This window comes from Peromyscus californicus, unplaced genomic scaffold (assembly GCF_007827085.1).
Source record: "Peromyscus californicus insignis strain IS unplaced genomic scaffold, ASM782708v3 Scaffold_16__1_contigs__length_79575227, whole genome shotgun sequence".
In the NCBI taxonomy this organism is placed as follows: domain Eukaryota; kingdom Metazoa; phylum Chordata; class Mammalia; order Rodentia; family Cricetidae; genus Peromyscus; species Peromyscus californicus.
The window spans coordinates 52,410,284-52,432,572 of record NW_026294458.1 but is presented as its reverse complement, the minus strand read 5'-3'; the positions used below and the strand labels follow the sequence as shown (position 1 = coordinate 52,432,572).

At 37.9% G+C, this 22,289-nt stretch overlaps 1 protein-coding gene across 2 annotated transcripts in view; it reads right to left on the bottom strand.

The window, feature by feature from the left end:
* The window catches only part of Gbe1 (1,4-alpha-glucan branching enzyme 1), a 241,974-nt gene that overhangs the window by 219,143 nt on the left and 542 nt on the right, over positions 1-22,289 (bottom strand). The window lies entirely within an intron of this gene.

Below are 22,289 nucleotides of genomic sequence, written 5' to 3'. Positions count from 1 at the left end.
CACACTAATTGCCTTAAATACATATTCCACTAAAGTTACTTCTCAGAGCAGCCCTGGTACAAAATGACATTTTGTACCTTTGTCATGTGTGAAAAACTGTGGCTTTTTTAAACAAAGCATTCCCAAGACAAAGTCAAAATTCAAATCTTGTCCCAAAGCCAAATTCTACAATTTTAATCATTATGTACATTTTTCTGTACTTTTCTCCACTTTACACAATCCATAAAATTATTTTTTAGATAGGGTCTCACAATATATAGCCCAAGCTAACCTCAAAATTTCATTAATCATTTGCCTCAGCCCCTGAAGTATACAATATGTGAGCTGCCATGTGTGACTTCCACCTCCTTTCGCAGAAATCACTTCCTCAGAACAGTTTATTAAAATGTTCTTGAGTAATTTTCTACAGATTTCTGTCTCTGGATTTATGGACATTTAAGCATCAGATGTGGCATAATTTCACATATTTCAAAAACCATAAGCATGTTAGACTTTTCACCATTGGGGCAAATGCCTGATCTAAACAACTTAAAGACTAAAAAGAATTTAATTTACCTCAGTTTCAAGTCTCAGTCTACAGCTAACTGACTGCTGAACTTGAAGAAGGGAAAGAAGTAATGGACCGAAGCACCTCACCTCAAGGTGACCAGGTAGGAAGAATGCAATGATTACGTCTTTGACGTCTTCCTCATTCCCACTTTAACCCCATCCAAATTCACAGCCCACTGGATGGTGCTCCCTGTAAGACTTCCACTCTCAATCTACTCCAGCAATGTAGGAGTAAACCCATAGGTGAGCTGGATTCATCTCCAGCACCAATCCACTCAGGTCAACAATGAAGATCATCCATTATAATCAAGTGTAAAGATGATCTTCTAGCTGATAAACTAAACCATGATTCACTGGAGCTGAAACATGGACATGGTAATTATTTCCCATAATACTCTCTGAGATACGGGAATAAATGGCAACACTGGGGGAAAGAATATACTTGGAGACAGACTGTTTTATTTTCAGCACATTATAAAGATGAGCTGGCAGGGTTACCCTTCTACAGAAACCCTTCCATCCTTGATAGCCACTCAAAGCAGAAAAAGCAGGCACTCCTTAGTTTTTAAAATTGGGATAAAGGTGAAAAAATTGTGTTAGCTGAAAAGCTTTAAGAATTTCATTTGCAAAGATGTGGTGTTGAGGGCTGTTACTTTACGAGTCTGCTTTGCTTCTTTGTTGATGGTCTAACTAGGGAGTCCAGGCTGGCCTCAAAGTCATGATGCTGTTCCTCTACCTCCCATGTGTGGGAATTATTCGTAGGCCCCTATGCCAAGTGATTTTTTTTAATGTAGTTCAAGCACTATAGAAAAAAAATTACTAATAAAAAACCCAAAATGAGGGTTATAATAATAAAGAAAAAATAAAAGTAAAGATACGGGGTGAGGAATGGTTCCGTCACTAAGAAGTCTGCTGCGCAAGCATGGTAAGCTGAGTTTGGATGCCCAGCACCCATGTAAAAGCAGAGCATAGCAGTGCTCTTCTGTAACCCCAGACTATCAGGACAGAGACAGGCAGCTCCCAAAGGCTTGCTCATCAGCCAGTCTAGCTGGAACACCGATCACCTTGAGAGATATATCTCAACAAATGAGGTAGAAAGCAAGAGAAGATGATATCAGATATCAATGTCTGTCCTACACACACACACACACACACACACACACACACACACACACACGCACACACACACACGCACATAATCGTAAATGTGTTGTAGTAGCTAAGGTCCAGCCTTGATTGGCAAGCAAAGGTACTGATAATCTGAGGTGAAAAGCAAGTACTCTCAATATACCCAACTGCATGCAAGCTTTACCTTTACTACTTAAACAGATCTAGCAGCATCACAGAACTACTGACTAAAAAATGCAAGTTCACAGGCAGATTCCCTGGCTTAATGATGACACATGTTAACAAGATTCACATGCGCGTGTCCCAGTACACTATCGGTGTTGTTTATATTGTTAGAATAAACAGAATCGTACAAGGGTGTGAGATAACTTACACATCCCAATTTGGGTTCAGGACTGATTGTGAAGCCCTCACTAGGTATTATAGCAATTTCCCTCAACTTCAGTTTTCTTCTATTGTATTTATGAAAAAACAACCACAACAAAAAAGCAATTAAAAGTTTGATGTTCTCACCATGCAACCAAATAGCGCATCGCTGGTTGTTTTTGGTTTTTCCTTTGTTTTGATTGTTTTGTTTTGTTTTTATTTGTCCTGAGGGAAAGTGGGTAGACAGTAGGTGAAACACAAATAAGCCCCCCCACTCACAGCTGAACCTCTCAGAGTTTCTCAAACGGCTTCATGGACTATCATGCATACACCATCATTCAAATGCATATGTTATTAAGTCATTTCCAGTTATAATGGCCTTAACCACTCCATTGGCTGCCTAGCAGAAAAATCAAACTTGAAGGTCAGAGGACAGAAGTAGAACCAGAACAAAGTTTACAGAAGGAAAGGCCCTGATGCAGCCAGCTACCACAAAATTATTGTTAAATTATAATGATATATATATATTTGGCTCTGGAACTGCCAGTTACTTCTATAATACTATGCAGAAACTACACTGTAGGCTGGAAATAACTATTACCTTGCCTAATACATTCAGTAACCTACAACAATCCTGACATCTCACTGTACAGAAACACCAGAATAGTCCCAATGAAATCTAATGTAAATTAGTTATAGCTTGCCTTTTTCCTAGATATTTCTCATGACTCCGTGAGAAGAAAGATAAAAACAGTCTTGTCCTTAACATTATTGAAATGACTCTTTAACTGTTCACATGACACCCATTTGTATCTATTCAATTCAGACAGAGCATTTTATTTATTATCATGTTAAGTAAGAAAAGCTAAGATGTTCTTAAAATACCCATTTTCTTTTTAGTTTGCTCTTAATTAAACATCATTTACATTCCCTTTCTTCAAAAGAATTCCACTGTAATTCCTTCCACTTAAAAAACCCAATAGCTTCATTATTCCTCTCCAAGCTTCCCACTAAACGAAGTATATCTTCCTATAATAAAAGCAGTGCTCAGCCTTGTTTCAGAGCAACATGAAAACATTCCTTGGTCCTGGTCTTTCCAAATTGAAAGTAACTAACTTTGGGAGATTTCTACCACTTGCTTGTTAGCCTTTGACAGTACTAAATTCACTGGCTCCAAACAACCCTACACGAATTTCAGCAACATAACCTTCAGTAATAAGTGATCACTGGTGTTGAAAATACATGAGGGAATTACTACAAACTTCTCCTAAGTCTTCTGAAAATGATATAAAGCACAAGTGTACCCACACAGTTTGTTTAAAACCTAAAACCTCATTTTATCAAAACAGAAAATCCATCATAACTATAATAAAAGAATAGCATCAGAGAGTCAAGTGGTGGGCATCTTAGTCACTAGACAAAGGACAAGGCCCAAATTATTCAGCCAAGATATGAGAGAGAGAGAGAGAGAGAAACGTATAAGTCATATAACCCCAAACCTGGCTCGTGTTTACTAAAATATATACTATTTCACAGGTTAATAATTAAGTCTTAACTTAAAAAAAGAATGAAAATAAACCCACATTATCAGGGAATGGCAATTACCAATAACATCTTTCTAACAACATCTTTTTGAGGCTATGAAATATTAAGTGCTGAAAATTTCATACTGTCTTTGAATTCCTGGCCAAAGTTTCCCATTAATTCAAAAATGGTTAATAATTAATAATAATTAGAAGCACTAAAAGCTTGAGAAATACTTACTTCAACAAAATGTTTGATGTTTTTTAAGGCCAAAGAAAAGCTATTGACACTTGGTATCAGTCGTGAATGATAGAGCCTCAGCTGCATTTAAAAGTGTAAATTTGAAAAGAACATAGTTGCACACACCTTGAACCCAGCACTCAAGTAGGAATACATAGATCTCTGAGTTTGAGGATAGATGTGTCTAGAAAGTGAATTCCAAGCCAACCAGGGCTGCATAATGATACCATGACTTTAAAAAATAATAATAAAATGTAATTTATTTATTATTTACTTTAAATTTTTCATACAATATATTTATCATACTATTTTCTATCCCATATAATATATTTCTCATATTATTTCCCACCTGTATCATACAATATATTTATCATATTCTTTCCCCTTCTGTAACTCCTCCCAGATCCATCCCACCTCCCTACCCACTCAAATTTATGAACTCCATGTTCTTTTTTACCCTCTCTCTCTCTCTCAAAAAGGAAAGAAAATCAATAATAATAATAATACAAAAAAACATCAAAACAAAAGTTGATACCAAAAAAAATAAATAAATAAAGTCTGTTTTGTGTTAGCCAACTACACCTGGAACTGGGGCATGCCCTGAAGTGTGATTGATAGACCCAGTGACACTTCATTGGATAAAATAAGCTTTATTCTCCACTTGAGATAGATAGAACAATGACAGAATTCCCAAATGTCAACACAAATGAGAGCTGAGAGGAACTACAATGAAATTTCAATGCAAACTACGCTCATAATAGAAGAGTTCTTCCTATCTCCTTAATACTGGGATCACTATCCTCAAAGAAGAGAATACGTTGTCCTCCCTTGCCTATAAACGGAAGTCAGCACAGTGAAAGAGCACTAATTCTAGCCAAGACAGTGTCATATAAAAGCTAATTAGACGATACCCATGTAAGCTATTCACAAACGTGTATTTATAACAGCCAAAGTTCTAATTTTACTATAACCTTAGTTCTCTACATATGCACTTCCTAAAATGTCTTGAGATTTTGATTCCATTAACAGCTGCTTCAACATCTCCCTCTGTGTTTGATGCAAGGGCTTATGAGGACAAAGGCTTGGTCATGGATGTTCTTGCTTATTAGTCTTTGTCCAGTAAATATCTAAGTCTCTATTACCAGATTATCTATTAACATATTCAATTCCAAAGAGCAGCTTTTAAATCTCCCCTTAGAAAGGTATCTCATCTTAAACCAAAATCAAACCTAATTCATGATCATTGAGACAGTAATTCAGGCAACTTGTTTCAGGAATGTCTAACGCATCACCTTAAGAGGACAATTGACTACCTATTGAATGAAATTGAAAGAAATAAAAGGGGTGGGGTAACTATCAATAAATCAGTTTCTTTTTCTAGTGTGGCTATTGTTGTGGAGCATTCTACATTTTAGTAAATAGAAACGTATAATTCCATTTATTAAGTAAATAAACAAAGTAAAAAATAAAAGTAAAAAATTAACCATCTCTTCCCCTTAGTAATACAAAAGAAATAATATTGTTGTGAAACAGATGTAATGTCAACAAATCAGCAGTATCTCAGCATTAACTTTGCCATAAAAACAATCACAAAAGGCATTCATAGTAGACACATTTAGAATTTTAACAGTAAAAGTGACTAAAACCAGCAAGAGTAGAAATTACTGGCCTGGCTAGAAAACCATGTTGGGCCTGAGGCAAAAAAAAAAAAAAAAGTTTTTTAAATAGAAGAATGTTCTGAAATAGAAAACATGTTAAACAGAATTGCCTGAGGACTGTTAGGAAATGAAAAATTACACTAACTGCATTGGGAACGGCAACCCGATAAAAGCACAATGCACAAATTACAATCTTCTTCGCGGCTGTATTAGGCAGGAGAAAGGTTAAGCTGTATGTGTGTGTGCACAGTTTTACCCACCACAGGACACAACATGATTGAAGAATTACTCTCAAATGTTCCTAGGGACACCCAAACAACTACAGTAATAAATATTTCTAGGTTTTTAATATTACAGAACAAGCTGGACCAGACCCCAAGTCAATAGATAACTTGCAAAACACCCCTAGAGTGTAAACCTCTATTCTAAGTTCTAAAGAAAACACCAAAAGACAATAATATGTTCCCTAACTATATTCTTCTATTCTTGAATTCAAGACACGCATGCAGCATCCCAGGATGCTGGGTGAGTCAGCATGTATTGCAAGGCAATCATAACATTGAAGAGAGCAGGATCTTTAAGAAGCATTCCAGGAAAAGCCTGATCGACAGCTATAGGTCAAATAGCTATAAGCAGCAATGTTTCCCCTATCCTTACAAGGTGAACTATCAGGTATTCAGAGTAGATGCAAACTAAATAGAAGTATAAACACTGATAGATTCTTATCTAGAGAAGACAAACACACCTCAGGAAGGAAAAGACATAAAACACACGGCACACACTCGTCCATGCATACATGAACCTACAACTTGGTCACTATTTTAAGAGTGACAGAGAAGCAATCTTTCCAACCTTCCTCTCCATTAACAAGAGATCTGCTCGGTAATAGTGCAAGTCATAATGAGTCACTACTGCCCCTAAGCAAGACTCTTCGGACAGCAGAGTTATAAACAGAAGTAAATTGGGCTAGGTCCAAGCGAAGCTGGAACATCCAGGGAAGGTCTACAATTAACACAGCCAGGGACAGTCACAAGATCTTAATCCCTTCACCAAGAAGTAAATCTTTACCAGATTTACTTTGGTCCATGTTTTGGTGTTATATTGTTTGTGATTTTGCTTTATGGGAACGATATAATACATTTAACATGAGAAAATCTGACATACAAACCACCTAAATAAATAAATAATTAACTAATGGGGGATTAGCTGACTCAAAGAATGGAGGGGAAACATGGCCACCTGCTCACCTCCAGTTAATTATGTGGAATAGTTCTTTGCTTATATTTACGACATCATTCCTTTAATTCTCAGAGTATTAATAAACCAGGGTTCAATAACTGGGGAGTTCCTTAGGCAAAACTGTAATCTCTATGTGTCTAATTGCCTCTATTGCAAACACAAAGCTGACTGAATCTTTCTACTTACTTAATCTTTTTCTTTATTCTCCTTGTGGGGGTCATGCTAACTCTCTCTCTCTAAAAGCTCCGGCTTCAAACACATAATCTAAACCTTCCCTATGGAATACAGTAGCCACAGGCCACACACTGTTACTGAGCCCAAATGTGCTTTAAGTAGGAAACAAATATAAGATTTCCAAAGCCTAATTTGTAAAAATGTGAAGTATATGAGCAGAATTTTTTTAAGTTATATGTTGGGGTGACATTTTGAATCCAATGAATTAAATAATAGATTTTTAAATGACTTCATCTATTTTGTCTTTTTATGTGGTTACTAAAAAATTCTAGATTATACACATGGTCCATGTTATATTACTCTTAGACACTACTGATCTAGGCAAGATGCTTAAGGGAGGCTAAGGAGAAAGCACTGGACACTCATTTTTGTCCCTGGAATCCTCCTAGCCAAGTGACACTCAATTTAATATCCCCTACTCCCTGATTCATTAAAAAAATAGAGTACCTTAGCTTACTTCGGAATTGCTCACTGCCTCTAAAAATAGTCTATCCTTACTTCCAAAATGTGCTTGTCTGTTATGAAGAAGCATGCTGGTTTGTCATCAGATATGATTTACAATGCATTTTACAAGCTTCAGTGCTTACACAATGTGGCAATTCTTATAAAAGCACATTTTGCAACTGAGCCCTTTTTGCAAGGAAATGTTCACATTAAGTAATACAACTCATGTATACGGTAACAGGATACCTTCACTAATTATTTTAATGAAGATTAATGACTTATCTAGTGCTTTGAATCTCAAGTCTCATTGACTTGTCCCCATCCTGAAAGATTAATTCTTCCTTGTCGAGAAAAATAATTTTAAGAACTTAAAACGAAGTTCTTGGTGGTACACGTCCCCTTCTTTAAGAGGACTGACTGACTACCTTTCATCTGTATTGTACTGGGTTTATCTACTGTGTTTACATTCTCTTCTCTAATTGAGCTGCTGTCAGACAGGCCACTTGCACTTGTTATGTTGTGTAGAAAAATGCCTGTGACAAAGAGAATGTGGAAATAGGCTTCTAAAACCAATTAATGAGCAGACCACAGCTCAGATGCCTATGCACAGCCTGCAACACAACTTCTGAGGAATAATGTCCTTTGTGCAAGTCACCTTCCATAGTCCACCCTACAACTCCAGATGCACTCATTAAAGTCATAATGCAGAGGGGTAAGAAGAAACAACATGGAAAATGCCAATGATAAAACCCCTTTTTTCCCTACAGTAAGCGTTTTAAAGGGTCTTTATGGGTTTCAAACCAATCTAGTAATTTGGTTAGTTGAATTAATATATGGACTGTCTATTTACACTATAGTGAGTTATAACTGTAGAATTTCTCTAAAATGTGACTTCTCCACCCTATATAAAGTTTTGCAACCTTAGTCAAATAAATGTGCTAACAACAGTTATATTTCAACATCTCTCCTATTTCTTTGGAAACTGATGTGCTCCAATTGCTAGCAGCATTTCTAGAACAATCAACCCTGATAAACCTCAAAGTAAATAGTAAGACTGAAATAAACCAAAGGCCAACTTCAGTTAGATAAAAAGAAGCTAATTTTGGAAAATATTGGTATTAGCTTAGTTAAGATTTAACAAACTCACTCCTACAATTAAAAAGATCAGAAAAAGTTTTACGGAATTAACCTGTCAATTGAATCAAGTGAAAAGATAAACTGAGTGAGAGTAGATTTTAAAAATATATATTTCTAATAGTACTTATCTGATGAGTACATAACAGAGCCAAATAAAACCATTGTAAACATATCACTTAAAACCTTGTAGCATTTTAAACCAAAATAAGACTATTAATTGAAGTCTACACAAATTCTTATCAACTAGAATATAAATCAATAATGTTCTGAAATGATAGAAAAATAAGAAAATTAAATACTGAAAAAAAAACAATAAAAGTACAGGGGATTAGTTCTCAGGTTTACCTTGCATCCTAAAGCTTTTAGTTGTTTTAGATGACAAGCAAAAGTTTTTTTAAAGACATTATAAATAAGAAAGTTGGTAGACTATTTCATCCCCATGCTATGAATAAACTGTAATATATATTGCAACTATAACTGCCTGCAGACTTCAGTTAGAGTTAGTAAAGATCAGCATGTTATAATGTAAAATGAGACTCCAACATTCACAGCCAATAAAATAAGCTTGACCTAAACCTTATAAGTTACACAAAATTTAACTCAAAATGAAAAACAGACTTAAGTGAAACAACAGTACCTTTAGAAAAATAATGTCAGATCTTTAGAGCTAGGAAGAGTACATTCATAAGAACAAAACCAAGTATAATCTATAAAAGAAAGAATTCAATAAATTGTATTTCAAAATGAAAACATTTGTGTGTGGGGCAGGGGAGACCATGCATATTTAGATGAAACCATAAGCTACAGGCTGAGAGGAAATATTTGTGAACCACACTAATGACAAAGGATTCATACCTGGGATAGCTAAAGAACTCTCAGTCTCAAAGACTGTTTGTTTAAAGGAAAGAAAGTTAATCTGACATTAAAACTAAACCAAATACAGGCATTTGAGCAAACAGAGTACACAGATAGCAAGTGGGTCAACAAAAATGATCTTAATGAGCGATGATAAAAATGTAAATTAAAACTATGACTAAATGTACTTACATAACTATCAGGGAGCTAATAAAATACAGTGTCAATCCTGACAAGGATTCAGATAAAACTGGGTTCTTCATAGATGACAAGACAGAAAAATAGAAACTTTGGAAAGTAGTTTGACAACTTCTTATGATCATAAACATATTTACCACAAAATCAGCCTTGATTCATCCCAGACAAATAAAATATGTACATGAAAGATTCATATCATTTTAGCCAAATAGTTCTAATATCCAAAACTTGGAAATAATCCAAATGCTCTTCAACAGGTAAATGGATAAGCAAACGGGCAGATGGTACACCCCCCACATGAGGAAATACTACTTGGTGACAGAAAGAAACAAACTTCTACATTCGATTAGGCAAGATCTCAAAGGCACTGCACTGAGAGGAGAGGGGAAGAAATGTCGATCATAAAAGCTTACATATGATGTAACTCATATAGTAGTCTCAAAATGAAAAAAAAAAAAGGTATAGAGCTAGAAACTAGGTCAGTAAGTAATTGTCAAATTTAGGAACAGTGGGAGAGTAGTAATGTGAATTTTATGCATGAGGGATTTCTTTCTGGTAATAGAACAATTCTATATCTTAACCACAGTGACAGTTTCATTAATATATACATCGATAAAGCCATGAAGAAGTAGAAACATACAAGAATAAGCATTTAAAACCATGAAGAAGTAGACACACACAAGAATAAACATTGGTAAAACTGAAGAAATGTGAATAAGATCCACGGATTGCATCAATCTCAACTTCCTGGTATTGGTACTATACTCTAGTTATGCAACAGAATACCACAGGGGCAAGCCTGGTGAGGGGCTACAGGAGCCTTCCTTGTGCTGCTTCTGAAACTTCCTGTGAGTTTTTACTTGGTTCAAAATGAAGTGGTTATACACACAATTGGCAATTCTTTCATTAAATGTCCTATGTGTTTATAAGCACTATTAACCTGCTACACTCAATATTCAGTTTTGATACTACTGTTCTTTCTTGTCACGTATTTCTACTTATGTGTTGCATTTGTCGACCAACTTTTGCTTCACGCAGCATGGACAGTAGAAAGCTTTTACTGAAAGTCTCACTAAGGAAGTAAAACAAAAAGAGACCTTCATTTTGCTACACTCCTAGCAACCAGGAGCACAGCTTAAAAACCAAAAGCAGGCCTGCCACCCGAAAAGATCTGGAGGATGGACAGCTCACACAGGAAAATGGAACACAAAAGAACAGAAGAATCAAAATTGAGGGAGCTTGTTTGTTTGTTTTTAATATGGAATGACAATAGTTGGGGAAGGAAGTATAAAATGTCAGCCATGAACTCATTTGAGAAACTTCAGAATCCTGGAATAAAATAATGTGTCTACCTGAGAAAATAATTGCAAAATTGGTTAATTAAAGCAATGGCATCTCAGGTATTCATGACTCATAGTCTCTATTAATACAGAATGATAATGGAAAATAGACCCTTATCTCTTAGGAAGAAAACACTAATATGAGTCCATAAATCATTAATCTTCTGACACCATAACGAAATCCCATTCTTGCACAAGCTGTCCTTTATTCCCATTGTCAAAGACAAATTGCTATGCTTGTGTACAATGACATGAGCCCGTATCTATCTGAAAAGTACATTCTGACAAGAGATAGTTCTAATTATGCATCATGAGCTCAATAAAATCAAAATGGGATGGTAGAATGGTAAAGTCTCCTAAGGTTTTACATCCATAGTTAGATAGCAACACAATTCATGTCTTGAAGATTGAGCCCATGCTTGTCTACATCTAAGCAAGAAGGCCTGAGTATGAATCTGCAGAACCTACATACAAACCAGGCACAGTAGCTCAGTCACCTGGAATCTCAGTGCGCCTATGCTGAGGTGCGAGGCTGCGGGCTGAGACAGGAGAATCCCCAGAAATTTACAGGCCAAAGAGTACAGCATACACAGTAGCAAACAACAAAAAGATCCTGACTCAAAAACAAGGTGTCTTTTGACCCCTACATGTACACTGTGGCACATGTGCACCCACACTTACACACAAGAACATAAATACATGTGCATGTGCGCACACACACACACATACACAACACATACAAAAAAAAACACCATTGAGCATAAATTAATTGACATTTTCCATTATTTTCTCTCACAAATATTATGTTCTCCAAAGAACTGAAAGATAAACTGATTAATAATTAATAATGAGTGAACTGATTTTTTAAATGGTTTCATATTTTTGAAGAATATACTATCTGTGAAAACAATGATATTATGAAATTAGCAGGCAAATGAATGGAACTAGAAAATATCATCCTGAGTGAGGTAACCCAGACTCAGAAAGACAAACATGGTATGTACTCACTCATTAGTGGATACTAGATGTAAGGCAAAGAATAACCAGACTACAATCCACAGCCCCAGAGAAGCTAGGTAATAAGGAGGACCCTAAGAGGGACACATAGATAGCCCAGAGAAGGAGTAATAGATGAAATCTACATGAGCAAACTGGGAGTGGGGTAGGGGGTAATGGAGGGCAAAGAATGGGAGATGAGAACATAAGGAAATGGGAGGTTTGAGCTGGAACAGGGACAGAGTGGGAGAGCAAGCAAAGAGATACCATAATAAATGAAGACTTCTTGGAAAATAGGAAGAGGCAGGGTGCTGGGGAAGTTCTCAGGAATCCACAAGAATGACCCCACCTTGGACTAATGGCAATGGTCAAGAGGGTCCCTGGACTGGTCTACTCTTGGTGACTGGATTAGCGAATCCCTAACTGTCATCATAGAGCCTTCATCCAGTGACTGATGGAGGCAGATGCAGAGATCCAAGGCCAGGTGCCAGGCCGAGCTCCAGGAATCCAATCGATGAGAAAGAGGAGGGATTCTGTGGGCAGGGGACATCAAGACCATGATGGAAAAACATGCAGAGACGACCAGCCACACTAGTGGAAGCCCATGAACTGAAGACCAATAGCTGTGGAGCCCCCATATGAATGAACTAGGATAGGCAAAATAGTTATTTAGCTTGAACTGTTTGGGGGCCTCCCAGGCAGTGTGATCATGATCCATCCCTAGTGCATGAGCCGGCTTTTTTGGAGCCCAGTGCCTAGGGTGAGACACCTTGCACAGCCTTGGTGCAAGGAGGAAGGGCTTGGACCTGCCTCAGCTGAGTGTGCCAGGCTCTGCTGACTCTCCATAGGAGACTTTGACTTGTGGGAGGTGGGAATCGGGGGGTGGGTTGGAGGGGAAGGATGGGGAGGGAAGAGGGAAGAAGGGGGATCTGTGGTTGGTATGTAAAGTGAATAGAAAATTTCTTAATAATAAAAAAGAAAGAAAAGGAAGGAAGGAAGGAAGGAAGGAAGGAAGGAAGGAAGGAAGGAAGGAAGGAAGGAAGGAAGGAAGGAAGGAAATTCAAAAAGGGAGACAATAGTGCTACCCAAGACATGGTGGCAATTAAACAAACACATGAGTTCAGCATGGTTGAGACCAGGTAGCCCAATGTCTCTATAGTTCTCCAAGAAAGGAATCTAAAATAAATACAGATTAGGTCTCACAAAGTGATGACCCAGGGGGTATTGACATTTAAGTAGATGGCTGCAGACTTCTCTTGGGGGAGGTGGGAGGTGGAGGGCTGATGTTGCTCAGAAGGATGTATCCATGGTGATGATGAAGGACTGTAACATAATCTCCTTGCTGGGGCTCTTGTATTTATCCTATTGTCTCCTCTTCAGAGCAAAGCAAACAGCTCTAAAGACGGACATGGTAGGAAAGGGGCATTTCTCAGGAAGAGGGTACACAACCTAAAGACTTCATGGTCCGGGCTCACTTCCGGGTAAGGATGACCACAGGGCACTTTGGATTGGTAACCGGTACTCAGAGAGCTCAAGATAGCTACCCTATGTTTGCCTAAATAAACACAGTAAATCTGCATGTCTACACCATAGGATGATGGATGTGAATATGCCCATCAACCTTACAAGGATAAAAATCAAATGTTAAAGAGTAGAAAGATAAAAAAACTGATCCAGGTAGAAATCCAAAATTTTTACCTTTAATAATAGTTAAAAATACAAACTTCTATGGCGATAATTTATAGTTCATTGGGTTTTCTATTAAATGGAACTAAATGCATAAATGGTATTACCATGTATGTACGTCTGCACTGTGAAGCTACTCACACCTAAATGCAACCTATGGATAGGAGCTTATTAATGAAAATCAACTAGATGATATTCAGTAATACACATCATTAGTAAAACAGCTACTTGCTGAATATTTAGAAAACCCAACTGCACCAATGCAAAATATAAACTTAGGAACTTCAACTTTAGATTTCAGAACTGGGGTGGTTACCTGTCGAGAAATTCTGCCTCATTGTAGTTGATTCTTCAATGGCTTTATTAAATACATATGAATATTCCACTCCTTTGTTTCATATATCTTTAAAACATCAAATTTATTTTAAAAGTACCTTGAAATCATAAAAAAAAAAGGCAGGACCACAAATTTATTTTTCTTCTTACTACAAGTCATGAATCACATGCTCAGACTACATTTTTATTTTCTAACTTTTAAGTGAATATCATAATTTTTTTTTCTTCTTGCACATTAGTCTTATTTTCAAAGTTATCCTGGCTATTAGTAAACCCAGTGTGATCATCCGTCTAACCATCCAGAGTTCAGGAGGAAGAAAATCCCCGCAGCTGTTTGATGCTCAAGAATATGAACACTTACGAGTCAGATGAAAGAGGAGAGAAGACAGGAGGGGAGATCAAGAGGACGGTGAGTTTGGATTTCTGCGGGCCAGCGTTTACCTCTTTCAATGAAAGGAGCTTTGTGCTTTCTGTGTCCCAGGACTCATCCTTGCCTTCAGCTTACAGTGAACTGGCAATTGCCTCATCATTTCCACTCCAAATTAAGGATCAAAGTTTAAACATGCTCTTTTCCTTCTCTATTAGATTGTGATTAAAACTGCCACCTGCCTCACCTCATTCACACAATCACCTCTACAGGAGAAAGAATAATTCCCTGAAGAAAGAACAACACAGTTAATTAGGAAAACAAAGAGAAGTGGAGAATTTAAGGTCTTGGCTTGACTTCAGAAAACAGCACCAAAGAACCTAACAAGAATAAAATGAAGTGAAAATAATATTTTAGCTGGAAAGTTACCTAATATCATCAGATTATGGCATATTAAGCATCTTTACATATATCTTTAGTCCTCAAGAGAGTCTAAAAAGAATATTTCTGTGCTCTTCCATTCAGTAAAAAGGTGACATCCTTGGATTCAAATCTATTTGGCAGTTATAAAAGCAGGGAGGGATCCTAGTCTTGTCCTATTATTAAACTTTGTAACACAACCACTCCATAATATTTTTATATTTAGCATGTAATGGGCCTAAGTTTAGAGTCCAAATTATTTAGATTATTTGAACATAAAAAGCCACAATGACTAAAATGCACAACAGTTGAACATGAAGTAAACACTAAGTGAACTCAATGGATTGTGTTTATATATACTTGTGTGTGTGTGAGTGTGTGTGTGTGAGAGAGTGTGAGTGTGTGTGTGTGTGTGAGTGTGTGAGTGTGAGTGTGTGTGTGTGTGTGTGTGTATGTGTGTGTGTGTGTGTGTGTGTGTGTGTGTGTGTGTGTGTAACAATGATAATTTAAAAACAAGAGGCCACGCCAGGCAGTGGTGGCACACGCCTTTAATCCCAGCACTCAGGAGGCAGAGCCAGGTGGATCTCGGTGAGTTCAAGGCCAGCCTGGTCTACAGAGCGAGATCCAGGACAGGCACCAAAACTACACAGAGAAACCCTGTCTCGAGGAAAAAAAAAAAAACAAGAGGCCATAAATTTAAGAGGGAGGGTAGTAAGAAGGAGAGAGAGGGGGGAGTGATATATTTTAATTAAATATTTTACTTGGAAAAAATTAAAGTTTAAATGAAACAATGAATGACACACAATAAAACCAATCAAGTTTTACAAGTTAGTCACCTCGCTAAACAGTATCAGAGAATATACAATAAAATTATCAAATAGATCAACACATGTAAATTGAAGAATGACACACGTTTAATGTTTAACTTTTGTTGAGGTTCCAAGTTCCTATTGGTCCTGATAGAAAACTAAACAGGACTTTGTTTATTAAACATAAAAGCAGCCCAGATTCAAAATAAGAACAAACACTGACGAGCAGACATGACCACAAGAAGAGAATTCTTTAGAGAGAAAGAGAGAGAGGGGAATGCTGACTTTAGGTGAGAGGTACCTGGTACCCCTAATTCCCTCGGAAAAGCAGACTTTCATTCAGTTAATATCTGTTCATTGAAGCCTAACCTATGCTTTCAAATAAGGAGAGAATTGCTCTAAACCTATCGCACACCTCACTCACAGGACTGTGGAATCATCTGACTGCCTAGGGCCAGCATAGTGAGAGGTGAAATGAAACCTCTAAGAAGTTACCAGCTGCAGAGGGGTTTATTCAGAGGTGGTGCAGCTGGCGCCAGAACCTATTCTAAACAGAATGTCCTATCACATCATGTTATGACACTTGCAAAATGAGAAGGGGTCAGCGACTCCTGCCCACTGCTATCGATCATTCAAGAATGACTGAAGAACGAGAGCAGATCTCTGCTGCAAAGAGCAAATGAGTCTACTGGCACAGAAACGCGGTCAGCTGCATCCCCTAACTTTGGTCCTTTTCTGCCTTCTAAGACCACTGACATTTGACTCTCTTCACAATCCACAGTTTTGCTGGGTGCTGAGGGGAAAAAAATAAAAAATAAAAGGACACCAGTAAGTCACCTTTAAAATTCTTATGCTGTGAAAAACAATTGTGGATATGATGACTGACATGTCAAATACAAATATCGTAAGACGTGTCCCGACACATGTATAGGGTCATGTTATGAGACAGAAGGGGGAAAAAATGCATGAAGCAGAGGTCACAGCACATGGAAAACCACAGCCTGACCTGAGAGTGGACCAAAATGCGTACCTTGCACCAAAGCAGAACATGCTGTCACATCTTCAAGCTGGTATTCATAGCGTGTTAAATGTCTACTTGACATCATATATTGTCTGTTATTTTATGAAGAAAAGCTTTGCTTAATAATTTACTTGTAGCAAGCTAAAATACTCACTCTTACAATAAAGAACAGAATTTGTCTCTGTTCTTGACATGCTGCTTTTTATCCAGTGATTTTTCTCTAAACTCCCACCATAACTTCTTCTGCATACACAAGGAATTATTAAAAGGAAATATGCAACATTTAGTGTTAAAGGAGCAGAAATGGACAAAAGATACCCTGTCTCTGATTAGATTAGAAACTTTTAATATCCTTTACAGAATGGCCCCAGGGTCTTGTTAGAGGGAACAACCTGGGGTTTGGTGAGAGATGGGGGATGTGAGATACACATAAAGATTAGGCTAGAAAGACGAACAGAGAAGAGACAGTGTAGACCGCTATAGGTTAAGAGAAAGACCATGGATTGTATCTCAACAGAAATGGGGAATTATTAAAGAGGTGTATGCAGAATAGTATCATAATTCCATTAGTTACTTTTCTGTCGCCGTAACAAAACACTATGACCAAGGCAGCTTACACAAAGAAAGGTTAGTTAGGCTTACAGCTCAGAGGGATAAAGTCTACGATAGGGGAGTGGAGTGACGGTAAAAGGAACAGGAAGTGAAGAGCTCACATGCTGAACTGCGAGCAGAAAGAAAAGAGAGCAAACCAGAAGTGGGTGAGGAGTTAAGCATTCAAAGACCGTCTACAATGATGGACGCTAGTTTGTACCTCCAACACCTCCTCAAGCGACACCACCAACTGGGGGCCACATATTCAAATACTGGCACCTACAGGGGACATTATTATTTAACCATTACAATAATCGCATTCACCTATTTTAATGTTCATTCATTATACTGGGAATGAAGAAGGAAAAACAGAAAAAGTCGGTGGAACGTCTAGAAAAGAAGTAACAGCTACAGCCCGTTCTCATGCCTCTCTAGATAACCCAAGAACTTGAAATGAGGTAATAATAACCATGCAGATTGGTACATACGTCAAAGAGTCAGAGGACACAACTACCCAAACTGAGAGAAGAAGAATGAAGAACGGAGCCATAGAAGATGACTCAATTATTAAAGTGTTTTCCTTGTAAACGTGAGGGTCTGAGTTCAATACCCAGAATCCACAGGTAAAAAGCCAACTATTGTGGCATGCAGTGTTTTTGATCTCTGAGGAGATAGGGACAGACAAATCCCTGGGACTTCCTGACCAGCCAGTCTAGCCTATATTTGGTGAATTTCAGGGGTGCAAGATCTTTCTAAAGAAAAGGTAGATTCCATACATGCACACACGAACACACATGCACAAAGAATATGCTAGGTTTCAAGACTGAGTCACTGGTAAATGAGGATACTAGAACCAAGATGGGGTATGGAAGGACAAACAGGTTTCGGATGAAAGTCTATATATTCAGATTATGTATGTTATGCTTTGTACCTACAGGGCATTAAAATGAAGACCATTCAAATTATATTGCAAACCAGCAGGAAAATCTGGAATGAAGGCAGATTTTGAGTACCCTCAAGAGATAAGAAATACAAAAACGATTTGTCTAAGGAAAGAATACTATGCAGAAATTAAATGGCATTTAAAAAAAGAAGAAGAAGAAGGAGAAGGAAGAAGAAGAAAGACAATGAGCAGTAGGGAAGCACCCTGGATTCTCTTATACAATATGGCCTGGAAAGAGACTGAAGTAAAATCTACAAAAGTAACAGAGGAAAAGCAAGACCGTGGCTTCAAAGAGCCAAGAAGGATTCTGTAATGTACAATGCTAAAGAGAACGAACATACAGAATAACTTACCATGACTGTTTATGGACTTCTTAAGAACAGTGTTAGTCGTAGCTAGAGAGATGGCAAAGTGAATGAGAGCACTCACCAGCACCTAGGGGACCCAAGTTCGGTTCTCAGCACCCATACAGGGTGACTTACAAACTGTCTATAACTCCAGCTTCAAGAGATCTGACGCTAGCTTCTGGCCTCCATGGGTACTCACACACACACACACACACACACACAGCATTCACTCACAAAGACACACACAAATTAATTAATTAATAATGAATAATAAAAACTTAAAAAAGAATGCTTTTAATAAAGACTAGTCTCAGATCAGCACTACCAACTGCTTCACAGGCATGCCAGGAAAAATGTGTATCCCATCTAAGTAGATGATGTTTAGAACAAGAAATATCACAATATATACTTAAATACTATGTAAAATTTAAAGAAAGAATACTGACTACTGGTAGAGCAATTGTATTTATCTGAATAGGGTTCAAAAATGTCAGTCCTCTATTTTAGGGAGGAGATATACCAAACCAGCGGGTCTCAACAGAAAGGGCTCACTACTAGGCAAAAACAAAAGAAAAACCATAGCTTCATTTTCTCGTTTCCAAGCTACTAGAACTGAGAAAGAAAATTTCAAAACAAATCCTTCATAATCCTAGATCACTGAATGACTGCTGTGAGGAGAGCCCTCTGGCCAACTCCCAGTGCCTTGTAAGATGTGAGCAATCAAATGTGGTTGTAATCACTAATGAGAACTAACTGGACTGTAACAACAACTTTAACAAAATTAAAAAGAGCAAAGTAGAAAATGTCACCTTAGGAGGCAATCGATGAGACAGTGATCACACACTAATGTATCTACTTTTTATTTATGATGCAAAGTAACTCACACGCTACACTAGATTTGGAATTCTCACAGAAGGTAAAAAGTACAAAACAGAATTTCAAGTGAAGCAATGTTGACTGGGAAAGAATGTGATGATCAATGAGAAGAAAACGCCTCTCCATCACCATTCTAACATATCGATGGTTGTACCTCCAAGTTTCTGCACAATGTAATAAGCACACTTTGCATATCAATGGTCATCTCATTGTGTTAGTCCAAACACACACAAAGCAGGTCACTAAAAATAAGCTGAAGCTGAAAATAAAATAAATATCTTACATTACTATTGTGGCTTCAACAACATACTTGAAACAGGGTAACTTATAAAAACTAAAAAAAAGTATCTCCTCACAGTTCAGGAGTGTGAGGAGTCCAAAAACAAGATGCCAGTGGGTGAAGTTGTCCAGGGAGGGCTACTCTCTGCTTCCCTGGTGGCATCTTGTTACTATAGTAACCAGAGAGTGGGAAGGCAATGTCTCACAAGGAGAAGGGCAAAAGGGCAAAACTACACCAAAGGTTTCTTTTAGTTTTCAATTTTTAATTTGTTTTTAATTTTTTGAGACTTTTTTTTTTTTTTTTTTTTTTTTTTTGGTTTTTCGAGACAGGGTTTCTCTGTGTAGCTCTGCACCTTTCCTGGAACTCACTTTGTAGACCAGGCTGGCCTCAAACTCACAGAGATCCACCTGCCTCTGCCTCCCGAGTGCTGGGATTAAAGGCGTGCGCCACCACCGCCTGGTGAGACTTTCTTTTTTATATGCAATGTATGGTTATGACATTTCCTCTCCTTGGCCTTATCTTGTCCTCCTTCCCATTCCTGGTGACCCCCATTCCTGGTGACCTCTTTGCCTTCCTCTTCCCAACTAGCCCCATCCTACTTTTATGTCTTTGGAGGTGGGTATGTAGACACCTATCTTGTGCAAGTGATCACAGCTGCTGTGCGTTCATGATAGCCACAGAAAAGTCATTTCCAAAGATGGAATTTCACCGTATGGCTCCCCATCTTCAGGCTATGACAGTCTTATTCTCCATGTTCTGGAATGTTCCCTTGGGCCTTAGAAGGGTGACATGGATGTCCCTGTAAGTCCCTTCTTTAATTAGACCACTGCCTACTGCCAAAAGATACATCCTTGACTAGAGCTTCAAGCTGTCTATGGGTATAAGGGGTTTAACTCAATCACAAGGGAGGAGCCCTCATGGCCTAGGCATGTCTTAAAGGCCCCAGCTCTTTATACAGCACACTGGTTAACACATGAATTTTGCAAAGGACACATTTCAAATCATGGCAATGACCATGACGACACTATGAAGAAGTTTTTATTCTTGAACAGCTAACAATAAAAGTCACCACTGACAAATGCCAAATTACTATCTGACATGCCTAAATGGAACATGTGTGCTGGAAAATGGCAATTACCCAGAACCAAGGACAGAGTAGTGTCCTGGTCACAGTGAAGCATAGAAGGACCCACTGGGCCAGACTTTTCACCAAGAACACTGGATTCCCTCGATTCTTTATTCTGGCCTTTGTTCCTCTCATTAATTTTGACAAACCATGAAAGATGACTGTAATTGCTTCAATCCCTGTGGAGTTGAATGTGAAGTATACAAAAGAAAAAAGTGAATAAATGATGTTTGTCTGCTTGTGGCCATTTAAAACTGGAAATAGGACACAGGCAAAATAGTTCCACAACTCTTGTTTGAGAATTACTTACAGGTCATTTTACAAACCACACAAGTAGAGTCACTGTAAAAAAAATCGGGACCTCCAAGAAGGCTGGCCATCACCCTTAATCACCCTCCTTTGTTTTAATTTGTGAGTTCACTACAATAAAGTGATTTTTATATTACAAAACAGTATCTATGGTGAGAATAGATGAAGGAATGAAGCAGACAGGAGCAGAGGTGAGAGAAAGTCTTTACCATGATCCTTTCTACATTGCTTTTATTTTGATCCATGTAAACAGGTTTCTACAAAAATATAGAAATAAAAGATAAATTATTTGCTTTTGTTCAAATAAATCGCTTCTTTCAAAATCAGATCAAGTCTTTTAACTTTAAGCATGTGAACTATCTTAGCACAGGTTTGCACATTCCGGATGAAATGTTATCAGACTCCTCCCAGTACTTCATCCAAGGGCATAATTATATGCTTAAAGTGATCCTCAGCCCAGCCTGGTGACTTTGAGGAGGGCTCTCATTAGAATATGTAAACTCTGAAATGAGCTGATGTCTACAAACTCTCTGGAGTAGCAGTTTTGTTCTTCAGTTTCTTATTAGAAAGTTTATTAAGTGACTGTGTTGACTAACATGACAAAACCAAGACGTGAACTTAAGGTCTCTTTGTGTTTTCAAATCAACCCATGTTCATAATCACCCATGTAGTTGGATGTTTTCTATGATTAAAAGCACTGCTTATAATCTGTGGCTACGGCAGTTTTGATTTTCCGCAGTATCTGGGCTTAAGAGAAGAAACTAGTATAACAAATGTGACTACAACAAAGTATTTCAAATGGGACCACTACGACTCTAGTTAGTACAGAAGTTATTTTCACTTTAAAACTGAACCTGAGCTGATCGTAATCATTACATTCCAAGAGAGGGAAGAATGATCGAGAGCAGCTAAAATTAAAGGCTTTGGAAATGAATTCTACAAGTTGGCTATCCATGCCGTCCTCCCTTCTCCTGGATGGTAAAGCAAGGTCAAACACTCGCCACCGTTGCCTTATTGCCTTACATACCCTCTTCGATGTTGGTTTAAGAAAGGGGAGGAACTTTGATCAACGATTAAGGTGAAAAGAAGATGCATGGACTAACAGGAGCAAACACTGGGGAACAGTGTCTGCCTGAAAGGCTGCACCCGCTCGGCTCGGAAGTCAAAGTACAAAGTTGGGAATGCACAATCACACGCTGTGCGTCACGTCCACTGCAACCTACAGGACCAGGGAGGGCCTGAACCTGTCCCAGAAGGGGCTGGGTGGCTC